The sequence below is a fragment of the Gopherus flavomarginatus genome, chromosome 2 (assembly GCF_025201925.1).
Source record: "Gopherus flavomarginatus isolate rGopFla2 chromosome 2, rGopFla2.mat.asm, whole genome shotgun sequence".
Classification (NCBI taxonomy): Eukaryota; Metazoa; Chordata; order Testudines; family Testudinidae; genus Gopherus; species Gopherus flavomarginatus.
In genome coordinates this window covers 223,437,421-223,450,420 of record NC_066618.1, presented here as the reverse complement: position 1 = coordinate 223,450,420, position 13,000 = coordinate 223,437,421, and the positions used below count along the sequence as shown (strand labels likewise).

At 39.1% G+C, this 13,000-nt stretch overlaps 1 protein-coding gene across 1 annotated transcript in view; it reads left to right on the top strand.

The window, feature by feature from the left end:
- The window catches only part of LOC127044711 (coiled-coil domain-containing protein 178-like), a 268,745-nt gene that overhangs the window by 3,372 nt on the left and 252,373 nt on the right, over window positions 1-13,000 (top strand). The gene's annotated exons all lie outside the window — the stretch shown is intronic.

Genomic DNA, 13,000 nt, shown 5'->3' with positions numbered 1-13,000 from the left:
TAACACACAGAGATGCAACTTCATGCTGTTTAGTAGTGTGATCTGTTTCTTTTTTGTTTTTAAAATATCTTGTGTTCCTGCCAAACTTTTATCTCATTTAATTTTTGTAATTTTTGCAGCTAAACTCAATTTAAGTAACTATAACACATGTAAAAATAAGTTATGCCTATTCTGTCAAACCACATAGAAGTTTTAAAATACAAAATAAAATTAAAATGGGAAATTAAAATAGAGATGGCTCTGTATTTAAAATATTGATTTTCATTGATTTGTTTATTTAGAACAGTATTGTATTATAGTACATAACGTTCTGCAATAATCATGCTTCATTCAGAACTAGAAAACAATACTGGTATCTTCATAAAAGGGAAACAAGGACTCTGTTTAAACTATAATATTCTTGAAAAGAACTGTTTTTGTCTGAACAACAAACATATTTTTTTAGATCTAAATCCTGCAAAGATTTGTGCAGGTGCTTAACTTAAAGTTCAATGGGATGACTTGTTTAATGAGACTACTCCCATATTTAAAGTTAAGCAAGCTAGTGTTTGCAAGATCAATGCCTTAAAATGAAGTCTTGCTTTATAGAATAAATAGGTCTGTAAAGATTGTCCTTCATTCACTTTTGAAGGACAATCATATTAGGAAGATTTTAGCCTTTCAGCACACCACAATTAGGCCAGTTGTGGCTAGGAACTACTTTTAGCAAAGTATAACACCACACAGACCCTTTAAATGACACCTAAAATGCCAGCTGAAAACATTGTCAAAGTGTTTAATATGAAAAAATTGTAAGATTAAAATGAAAGCTTAGTTGTTTTCAGTCTTGTGATACACAGTTTGTTGCTGATTTGTTGGGTTTTCTAGGGTGATGTTGGTTGATAGAGTTATAAAATGTAAAGTATATGTATTTTGTAAGTCACAGTGAATTAAATCCTGGCTCCATTGTAGTCAGTGGGAGTCTGGCCATTGACTTCAGTGGAGCCAGGACATATCACTAGGGTCCTATCAAATTCAAGGTCCATTCTGGTCAATTTCATGGCCAGAGGATTGTAAAATTGGTCAGTTTCCTGATTTCAGATGTTGACGTCTGAAATTTCATGGTGGTGTGACCCTGGGGGTCCAGACCCAAAATGGGATTGTGGGGGGAGGGGATTGCAAAGTTGTTGTAGGGTCGGGTCCCAACATTGCCACCCTCACTTCTGTGCTGCCTAGGCAGCAGCCTCCAAGCTTCCTGCAATTAGAGGATGTTCCAGGAGGTGAAAGTGGGTAGGATCTCCCCCATGCTGCTAGGAGTGCCTGTCATAAACAGATAGTTAAGGGTTAATGTCTCTTTTACCTGTAAAGTGTTAACAAACAGGGAACCAAACACCTGACCAGAGGACCAATCAGAAAACAAGATACTTTCAAATCTCGGTGGAGGGAAGCCTTTGTTTGTGTTTTTTGGGTTTGGCTTTGTTCTCTCTGGGCTCTGAGAGTGACCACACGTACCTACAGGATCTCTAATCTTCTATTCCAATTTTGTGAGCACCAAAGGTAGAAAGGCGGTATAGTCTTTTTATTTGTTTTCCTTTATTTGCAAATGTGTAGTTTGCTGGAAGTATTTTAAATTGTATTTTGCTGGCGGGGGGGGGGGAGGCTTCTTTCTAGTGTCTATAAGCTGACAGACCCTGTAATATTCCATCTTGAATTTACAGTGATTTTCTTTATTCTTTTTTTTTTATTAAAAGTTTTGGTTTGAAGACCTGTCTGATTTTTCCCCCTGTTGAGGCTCAAGGGAATTGAGTCTGTACTTAACAGGGAAGGAGAAGGGAGGGGGAGAGAAATGGGGGGGAACCCACCTGATTTCTCTGTGTTGTGATTCAAGGAGTTTGAATCACGGTGATGTCCTAGTGTACCCAGGGCGGGAAAGATCTGGGAGGAAGAAAGGAGAAGGGAGAATCCTTTTGTTTAGATTCATGGAGCTTGAATCTGTATATCTCTCCAGGAGCCCAGGGAGGGAATACCTGGAGGGGAGGGAGGAGGGGGAAGGGAAATGGTTTATTCCCCTTTGTTGTGAGACTCAAGGAATTTATAGGGATGCCAGCCTGCTACTACCCTATTCCTAAAACTATTAGGAAATCATTATACTTGCTTAGATGGTGAGAAGCTGAGCACTATATATTTTCATGTAATCAACATTGATAGAACCGCCAAAGGTATATAACACTATTCACTAAATTGGGGTCCTTTTTATACAGGACCAACATTGCTTTAATATTTAGACGTAGTAAATTGCTTTTTTGTTTTGTTTTGATATCATGGCCATCGTTGTTATAATATAATAACTTATAATTGATGGGAGATGCCAAAGAGCCACTCGGATCTCTGCAGCAACAAAAATGACCTAAAAATGTTTAGCAAATAAAGCAGTATAGTTGAATGAAGTCCAGCATTAGACTGCAGCTATAAAAATCTCAATATTCTGCCATTCATTTAATATCGGGTTTTGGAGAAGATTTATGGCATGTTCCAGGAGATGATGTGGTGAGGGGGGTGGAAAAGAGGTTTGGTGTAGCTGATTCACTAGCTGGTTGAGTTGAGTTAATTCGTTCCTGCTGGATGCCTGTTTTTTATGCTGCTGGGTAAATCATGCTGTTGTAAGATTAGGTGAGTGTCCGGAAGCTTAGAACTTTTGTCATCTTTTTCCCTATTACTTAAATCTAAATAAACAAATTGTCCAGCATCCAAAATAAACCTCATCCAAATTAAATGAAAAGAAACTCAATAGGCCTTGCTCTCATACTTTATTATGTTGAAATTGCAACTTTATCAGACTTTGGCTTGCTTACAATAAACAAATAGAAAAATAATTGAATGGGGCAGGTTACAAAAATTATACAGTAATATAAAACAATATATCAATGAAAGATAACAGTGTATCATCTTCCAGGTATATAAACTATTGTAATGGTGTTTCACCATTATTTCTTTTTAAAAAATTGAGGTCAAAAGCGCTCTTCAGTTTTAATGCTCAGAGTAAGAGATGTGATTTGTACAAACATATGGAGCAATTATACTGAAACTAAGTTTCCTCAATTCTGTCGTTACTATGGTAACCGGTATTCACTGTATTTCGTTTAGACATATAAAATAGAATGGAAAGAGTCAGTTTAAGATTTGCTGTTCTACTCAATAGAAATGTTACATGATATGTAGTGGAGTTGTAGCTGTGTTGATTGCAGGATGTTAGAGAGACAAGCTTGTCTCTCTCACGAACAGAAGTTGGTCAGATGAAAGATATTACCTAACCCACCTAGTCTCTCTAATAATTACATGATGTTTATTTTTAATCACATGTAGGGAGGAAGATCAGATAATCAGTGTGCCTGAGAGAATGAACATCAGCTGTACTCATCCTTTTAAAAATATTTTTGGTTGAGTCTTAGAGTACTAGGATATTTGACTATCCAATACCAACAATAGAATTGAGGTAGCTCCAGTGCTCTTCTACCGGCTAGGACTTCCTGACCTCAGAGGAACAGAGAAGAGAATAATAACCCTGGTGCTATTGTTCTGGCCTCAGGACTCCTGGGAAGGAAATGAAGACAGGTACTGCAGTAGCATCTTTACCCCAATGTTATTTATATACCTTAGGTACTTAAATGGTCCCCATTACCACAATATCCAAGTGCCTCAGAGTCTTTAATGTGTTTATCCTGCCAACATCCCTGTGTGCTAGATAAGTACTATTATCCCCATTTTAGGGGTGGGGAATTGAGCCACAGTGAGATTAAGTATCTTATCTAAGGTCACATAGGAAGCCTGTGACAAAAGAAGGGAATTAAACTGAGATCACTGGAGTTCCATGCTAACACCCTAATCATTTGGCTGGTCGTCTTCTCTAGATTATGCTGCTAAACTGACGTAGATTCCTGTCCCAAATGTCTTAATGGGATTTGGATTTAGTGTTTGCTGTGTGACACAATGTGAAACTCTAAGGGATACACAAAAGTACACCCCTGTTGTACATAACTCCATGCTTGTCTCTGGGTAATACAAAGGCTTTGCTGTGTTCTAGGGTTTGTGATTCATAAGCTTTCCTGTCTTCCTAACAAATGGTGTCAAAATAGCTCTGTCTGGTTGTCACGCTTTCTGGAGTGGCTCACCAACGTGGGTGCCAATCTCAAGGCAGACTGTTACAAATCAGGGCACAAACCTGAAACTGGTTGTGTGTTCTATAATTAGAAGTCACCAGCCAAGTATTAAGTGTGAACTCCTCAAGCACTATAATAGCCTTAACATGGAATCACAGACAGTCCCCTTGGGCACTTCAGTTTATCTTGCCATCCAGGCAAGCCTGCTTTTGTGTCAGATGGCCCCTTACACCAAAAATCACAACAGTATTCAGGTTACTACCAAACCAAAGGACCAATCACTTACTCCAGGTCAGTTGTACCTTAGATCTCACCAAAGACAATGGTTGTAGCCAATCCTATGTTAAACTTACTAAAGGTTTATTAGGAAAAAGAAAAGAGTTATTTACAAGGTTAAAGCAGGTGAACATACACACACACAAATGAGTTACAGTCATAGGTTTCCAAAAGTAATAGAAGCTGCTGTAATATTCAAGCTCTTTATGTCCTTTAGGGCTAACCCAAGCTAAGCAGCTTGGGGATCCCTTTCTTATGCTTAGAAATACTGCCCTCTCCAAATTCCAAGCAGTATAGTGATATAGATCATTCAGGTCAGGGATTTTTATTTGCTTCCCCCAGAGTTCAAACGGTGATGGGGTGAAGCTTTGTGCATGTCCTTTTTTAATGGATATGGGGGAGCAATTAATACAATATTTTGTCAGTTGATGTTCCACAATGGTTCATCTGGTGTCTACAGGCCTTTTTTTGTTGGACAGGAGATGATATCTCTAATGGTAAATTACTATTTCACACTTAGTAATGCTAATATCCTGACTCTGAAGCTTTCCAGTTTCATAGCAGGCACTTTTATAGTTATAAAGCAAAGTTACATATTACCCTATGACATGGAATACTGATATTATAAGTAAGATTAATGCATGCAGCAACTCACAAGCATTTAATAAATTACAAGCATTAAAACACTTCTTTATAAATCTAGTACCTGTTTTAACAATACTAACACACAGGTGAGTCAGTCTGGTTTCCAGCTATGCATTTATCAATATTCAGTGAGGCGTATGGGCCTTAACGTGAGCTGGCTCTTGGTCTGCCAGCATCACACTATAAGGTGGTGATTCTGTCTCAGGTGACATGCCTGAAGCACATCATCTGAGAATTTACAATCTTAAATAGAAAACAGTCAAAGAGAGTGGGGAAAAAGACAAAATACTTAAACTTATTTCTCCAGCTATTACTTATCATTAAGGCTAAGATTTTTGTGTCGGATATTTTTAGTAAAAGCCACAGACAGGTCACAGGCAATAATGAAAAATTCACAGAAGCCGTGACCTGTACCCGACTTTTAATAAAAATATCTGAGACAAAATGGGAATTTGCAGGTCTCCACACCGCCTGCAGCAGGGCAGCTGCGCGGTGACTAGGAACTCCAGGGGCCGCCACCATGAGTTGGATGTCAGAGCTCCAGGGTCCCCTGGCATCCAGGGCTGGGAGCTGCAGGGCCCCCATTGCCTGCAGTATCTGGGGGCTGCGGGGTACCCCCGTGGTCCACAGCTCCGTGAGTCCCCTGCAAGCCGTGGCAGCTGGGAGCTGCGGGGTTCCCCCGCTGTTTTCAGCTCTGCAGGCCTATGGCATCCCAGAGCTCAGAGGTTTCCCCGCTGCCAGCAGCAGCCAGGAGCTGTGGGGTTCCCTGCCACCTGCTGGAGCTGGGAGCTCCGGGGTCTCCCCACTGCCTGCGGCAGCTTGGAGCTCCAGAGGCCCCAGAAGTGGCGGGGGTACCATGCATCTCCCTGCCCTCCTGGGTGGCAGGGGACCCTGCAGCTCCCTACCACTGCAGGCTGAAGTCATGGAGGTCTCTGGAAGTCACAGATTCCATGACTTCCGTGACCCCCGTGACTAAATCGTAGCCTTACTTATAACTTCTTTATTGCTTTATTCCTCTGTTCTGTGCTGATTGTTTACAAAAAGCTTTATACTGAATCTGCCAAATCTTTGTTTTTGGAAGCTGGCCTGCTCATGCCGTGTGAGAGATTGAGAGGAAACATTCTACGCTCTACAATTCTGGGGGGACTGCATGGTCACTGTGCTGCTGAATTTGCCAAGCTGACCAAACAGGAAATTAAATTCAAAAGTTCTCGGAGCTTTTCCTGTGTATCTGGCTAGTGTATTGGAGTTCAAAGTGCTCTCCAGAGTGGTCACATTGGAGCACTCTGGGATAGATCCTGGAGGCCAGTAGCTTTTTTTTGCATCCACACTACCCCAAATTCAACCCAGCAAGGTTGATTTTAGTGCTATTCCCCTCACCAGGGAAGAGTACAGAAGTCGATTTTAAGAGCCCTTCAAGTCAACAGAACAGAGTTGGTTGTGTGGATGTATTGGATTTTAAAATCGACCTAATGCGGCTAAATTCGACCTAACCCCATAGTGTAGACCAGGCATTACTTTACACAGGTTTACATTAATACATTTCAGTAAGTGATTTCAGCATGTACTTTGAAATCTTATATTCTAGATGTTGACTTCCTTCATGTTGAGCTGTCTAAAGATCAACACTGCACTTGTTTTGAACCTCAAGAAATATAAAATGTTCAAAAGAGTTTTTGCCCTTTTGTTGTCAGGTTACATATGTAGAGATCCTTTACACTGGACTGTAAAAGATCTGTTAGAGAGCATTGCTGTTCCCTCTATTTGTGAAATTGTTCATTGGGGAAGTTGATTAAAATTCTACTCTTTCACACCCAGAATATTCTTTCAAAGAAAGAGATGGAAGCCCCGTAGTATGAGGCATTTGAAGGTAGAATGCACAATTTTAATGGAGCATATCCTGGAGGGAACTCTCTTGCCTTTGTCAAGGTGATGAAATATCGCAGATGACTTAATACATCTTTTTCTGTCTTTTAATTTCTCTTTCTCAATCAAACCCTCAGACAGCTCATATATTTTAAGACCAGAAGGGAACATTAGGATCATCTAGTCTGACCTCCTGCACATTGCCATCCACAGAACCTCACCCGCCCACTCCTGTTTTAGGCCCATAACCTCTGGCTACGTTACTGAAGTCCTCAAATCTTGATTTTTAAAGTTACAGAGAAACCAGCATTTACTGTAGTTCAAACCAGCAAATGACTCTGTGCCCCATGCAATAGAGGATGATGACAAGCTATCAGATTTTGTCTCTGACTGCTAGGTCAATTTTTTAAATTTTTATTTATTTATTTATTTTTGCATATGTCATTCCCATCCTCAGACTCAAAGCTGAAGAACAGTGAATTTTCCCCCTCTAAACAATATGGATATTCAGACATCTTTGCCTCCTGTGCTTGTTCATTTGTCTGTGGTGGACAAAACCAGAATGTGCTGGTAGAGGTGTCCCCTTCATTTCATTCAGCAAAGCATTACTTGATTAAAGGACCCCTCTCTTCAGAATCTGTGTACAGGACAACTGATGGAAAGATCCATTTCTCTTGGAGTTGAGCCAAACATTCTTGTGTGTTCCCTCCAGGTCCCTTATCCCTAGCCCCAATTTGGGCCTGTCAGCTTTGATTCCTTGGCTTGTCGAACCTGGCAGCAGATTCTCCATTTTCTGGATCTAATGTCCCTAAGGCACAGTCAGATTCTGCTTACTGATTCTAAGTTTGTTATTCTGATAGTCTGAATGCTGGCTGGTTGATGTATTTGGATCACAATTGCTCTGTAGAATGCTAGATGATTCTGATGGAAAAGCAGGAAAACTTCTCTGTAAAATGGAAATGGTTTTCCATTTAGATGACAGAAAGGAGCTGATTCTTAACACTTTTCCATTTTCTTTGTTCTGGATTACCAGCTGTATCTCAAACAGTATTGTCTCTTCTTCAGTTCCATAAGAGTGCATCTGGCTACAGTTTTGGCCTTTCACCCATCAGTTTGACTATGTTCCTTCAGCCTACAATGACAATAATTTTAAAAGGCCTATTTCACTTATTGCCTCCTGCTCGGAAGCAGCCTCTGTCCTTGGACTTTAAATGTAGTACTCAACAAATTAATGGAACGACTGTTTGAAGTATTGTCAGCATGTTTGATGCAGCATGTCTCATTGGGATCACATAATCTTGAGTGTCTCCGAGATTCAGGTATTAATAGCACACCCATTATATATATCATTCCATAAGTACAAGGTGGTCTTCTTGCTAACAGCTCAGATATTTGTCAAAGATTATCCCTATTTTTCTCTTCAACCAAGCCATACCTTTATCATTTCCCCCAAGCCTCATTCTCTGTCAGTGGAAGTTTGGCTACCCTGTTCACATATTAAGAGGGCCATGAGTTACTGTCTAAACAGGACTAAGTAATTCTTCATAACAGCTAGTTTATTTGAAGTTTATGGAAATAACCCCAGAGGATCCTTGTCTCATGCTATATGATCTGTTAATATTTTTTAAATGAGCTGGAGCCTTGCTTCATTCAATGTATAAAAGGCATTTCTGCCTCAGTTGAGTGCACATTTTTTCTTTCAATAAATCCTGGACTCTACTAAAAATGAGGTTAAATGCTGAAATTGAAAAATGAAGCACTCAAAAGTCAGGAAATACCCACATTAACAAATGATGGTTGTCTCAACTCTACATCCTTTTCTGTATGCATTATTAGAGAGTCTTTTAATTACATGACCACATATTTGTTTTTGCTCAAGATCATATCTCATTCACAGTGCTGGTTGGATGGTACACAATGAATGAGGCAGGAATATGTTGAGAATGAGAAGATAGTTTTGCTGATGTTTTCCTTAATTTTGGCCAAATTCTGTTTTACCTACCACATAGAGAGATTTACACTGCTTTAACTAAGGACATGTGTGGACCTCCAATGGACCAGAGCGTAGTGGTTTGGTATGTAGTATAAGACAGAAAGGGAATGTAGTGAATAAAGAAGCATTTGTTGAATTTTGTATTTGCTATTTGCAACTTTACTATTTTTTTAAAATGTTATATATATATATATCTATAATGTATGTATAAAAATAAATTTATTACAGCAACATCTTAAATGAAAGGACCAGAAATTCCTCATGAAGAACAAGGACATCATTTTACACACTTGAGTAAAATTTAAAGTCAATTTTTTTAAAAAAAAATTAAAATTAAAGAAATTAGAACTCTAGTAATTATAATTACTATCCACGTAATGCAAATAATGATTAACACTTTCCATTATAAATCCCACCCACATATATAATATAAATGAACTATAGAGCATCCTAGAGCCTTGATGTGGGTGGGATTTATAATGGAAAGTGTTAATCATTATTTGCATTACGTGGATAGTAATTATAATTACTAGAGTTCTAATTTCTTTAATTTTAATTTTTTTTTAAAAAAATTGACTTTAAATTTTACTCAAGTGTGTAAAATGATGTCCTTGTTCTTCATGAGGAATTTCTGGTCCTTTCATTTAAGATGTTGCTGTAATAAATTTGATGTCTTTAATAGCTATCCTGATAAATTATTATTTCTGTTACTGTAGTTTAAAGTACCAACAAAGTAATTAAAAAGTTGAATATGTGAACTGCAGCTTCAGACATATTTAATAAGCTGTGAAATAGAATGTAGAAGAATTTACACATGGTATACCTGATGAAGCTAAGCATCCACAGTGGTTTTCCATTATTTTTACTTTTTTTTGTGGAGTAATATACAGTGACTTCAGAAAGATATATTGTGGTAATAGCTACAATGTGGTGTTTGTCTTCATGTGTCACTTCAATGAATATTGTAACACAAATTGCCTTGAGTCTCTGCAAATCATGTAGTGTTGTCTCATACAGAAGTAGAAGTGTTAAGTATTGAGCGATTTAACAGATTTGTATAGTAATACTTCTTTTGTTGCTGATTTGCCTCTCATACTAGCATATATCTGGCCGAGATTTTCTGCTTCAAGTTTTAGTTATTTCTTTGTGCATGGTAGTATTAAGAGAAGGCAGCTCAGAAGTAGCTGGTCAGTTACACTCGTGAACGTGTGTATTCCAGTTCTTGAATAGACTGAGGTTGGGATTTTCAGAGGTGCCTAAAAGAGTTATGTGGCTAACTTCCTTAGGCTCCTTTGAAAATCTCAGAGCGAGATAATAGTTTTTGTCAACCCCCTTGGATTTATCAAATATGAATTTTACAGTTGGGGCACTTTTACAGTTGTTTCAATAAGGCCATTGTTTTGAGGATAAGAGTATTCCTGTTCTTTCTGTTAGTACCTGGAATTCAAAAATTCAAACCCTGCTCCTAACACAGTGTACACATAGTGTCTCACCCCCACCCCTTTTCTGTGTTTTGCCTTTAATGTTATCTTTAATAGCAAGAAACAGCGGCAATTTAAACTGTGTCCTGAATTTAGCTATCCCTTGGTTTGCTTTACCGTGAGTGATCCCTTCTGCCCCTACTCCTAATTGTCTTTGAGTCAGAGAGACACTCAGGCTGTCTACACTACACTGTATTCCACTATATTCCATTACATTACACTATATTCTACCTCCCCCCTCACCCCCCCCCCCCGAGTGACATAAGTGTTACATTGGTAGCAGGGCCGGCTTTAGGAAGTGCAGAGCCCCATTCGAATACCAGGCAGCGGTCTGGGTCTTTGGCAGCACTTTGGCAGCAGATCCTTCACTCGCTCTGGGTCTTCCGTGGCACTGAAGGGCCCGCCACTGAAATGCCACCGAAGACCCGGAGCGAGTGAAGGATCTGTCTCCAAAGTGCTGCCAAAGACCGGGACCGCCGCCAGGTGAGTAAAAATTAAAAAGTTAGGCACTCTTCTTTAGGGCGCAGGGCCCTTTTAGGCTCAGGGCCCGATTCGAGTTGTCAGAGAAAAACTCAGTTCTCGCTTTTTGTTTGGGTGCAGCAGAGTCAGATACTTTATTCTGTTTAGCAGCTACAACAGGGAGAGAGTGCACTAGAACATAGGGTCTCCCCTTCCTAGACAGGTCTCTCAACAGGTAAACAATTACAGCAAGCATTTATACTTTTGTTATAGACAATAATAAGCAACAGCTGCATTTTGTTTATACATAGGTCATCCTGATATCTTGTTTTTCTCACTTAAGAGACGCCAGTCTGCATATTTGTATTATCTACACAAGGTCGAAAAACAACTTCTCACACAGTTCTTTTCCACTTGCCTCACACATCCTTGCTTTTACAAATCTCGCGTTATTAGGGTTACAGCTAGCCTAACTCTGGGTAACAGAGACTGTCATGCATTAAGATCCCCTACAAATCCATGTCAGCTTTTTCTGTATTTCCACAGAGTGAATCAGGGGAATCGGCCTAAAGCTGGCCCTGGTTGGCAGGAGAGCTTTTCCTGCATGACATAGCTTATGCTGCTTGTGGAGATGTTTTTTTTTATGCTAATGGGAGAGCTCTCTCTTGTTTGCATAGCGTGTCCTTGCCAGATTTATAGACATGGCCTCAGTCTGGACAACTTGGTCTGTCTGCCAGAGTTAGCTAGCAGAATAGCTCTGCATCACTTTGTAGGATTCCAGCAGCTGTCAGAGGGACAAGGTGGGTGAGGTAATACCTTTTTTTGGACCAACTTCTGTCAATGAGAGAGAGAATCTTTCGAGCCACACAAGGTATGTTTACACAGCAATTAGACACTCACAGGTAGCCGGTGCTAGCCAGCTTGGTCTTGCAAGGCTAGGGCTGTGGGACTTCATTGCTGTGTAGACTTCAAAGGGCTTGGGCTAGGACCCTGTAGGGTGTAAGAGTCCCAGAGCTTGGCCTCCAGTTTGAGCCTATAAGTCTACACAGCAATGAAACAGAGCCCGAGCCCCGCAAACCCTAGTGGCTGGCAGGAGACAAGTCACTGTTTTTTCCTTGCTGTGTAGACATACCCACAGAGCTGCTGTTCAGGTCCTGTCAGAAATGTATTTAAAATTTTGTGCTTTAGTCAAATTGACAATTTCCTTTGAGAAACACTGAGGCCCATTGTTGGAGATAATCCTTTCAGGGATTTCAAAAATATTAGATGAGTAAATCTGTGAATGGGCAAATGAAGTATCTGCACAAATGGCTAATAAGGGGTGTTTGTATAAAAAGTTACCATGCAGTTTACAACAAATAGCAAACTGTGAACTGTAACTGCATTTTTCCATTATTTATATCACTGTGCCCTGTGTGTGCAGAAAGTCTGCAGGAGAACAACTAAAGAGTTTTGAGCCTGGAACTCAGTTGCATAATGTTGTCCAGTATTTAGCTCATAGTGGTCTGATTCTTCTTTCTCTAACGTTCTGAGATTCCCTCTACTTTTATATAATATAATAATATATATCCGTTTTATGTGTATGTGTGATGGCATTCTTTAGCCTTTTTATTTATTTGTTTAATGGGTTGTTCTTGGAATAGATAAGGTGAATTTTCACATGTTGATATTATTCAACTGAATATATTAACTGTAAGTGTAACAAAATATTGAAATACGTTACTTTAACTGGTCATTTGAGTTATTTTCAATTCTTGCTATTTTTAAAATGTATATATTATTTATTGTAGTAACCTTTAACTATAAACTTGTATGGGATTAAGTAAGTAGTTTTTTCTTTTGAGTGTCTTTTATTCATCCAGACAACAATTCTTCAGTTGTTTCTGACTTTACACAGTTAGGCACCATCATCAACTGTCTGTTCTTTGGATTGAATTTATATTGTAGGTCATCCATTTGGTTTCTTAAAGCTTTACAGTCCTTGATAATTTTTGTTATCATGTCTGAATGCAAAATAGCATGCACAGCTTAGAAAGTCAGGTCATATAAATAATGAGTTAATAGTTTGGTCTTTATTCACAAACTTTATAACTATTTTTAATAAACTTTGTTAATTAAAATGGTTTAATCTGCTGCTTTGTAAT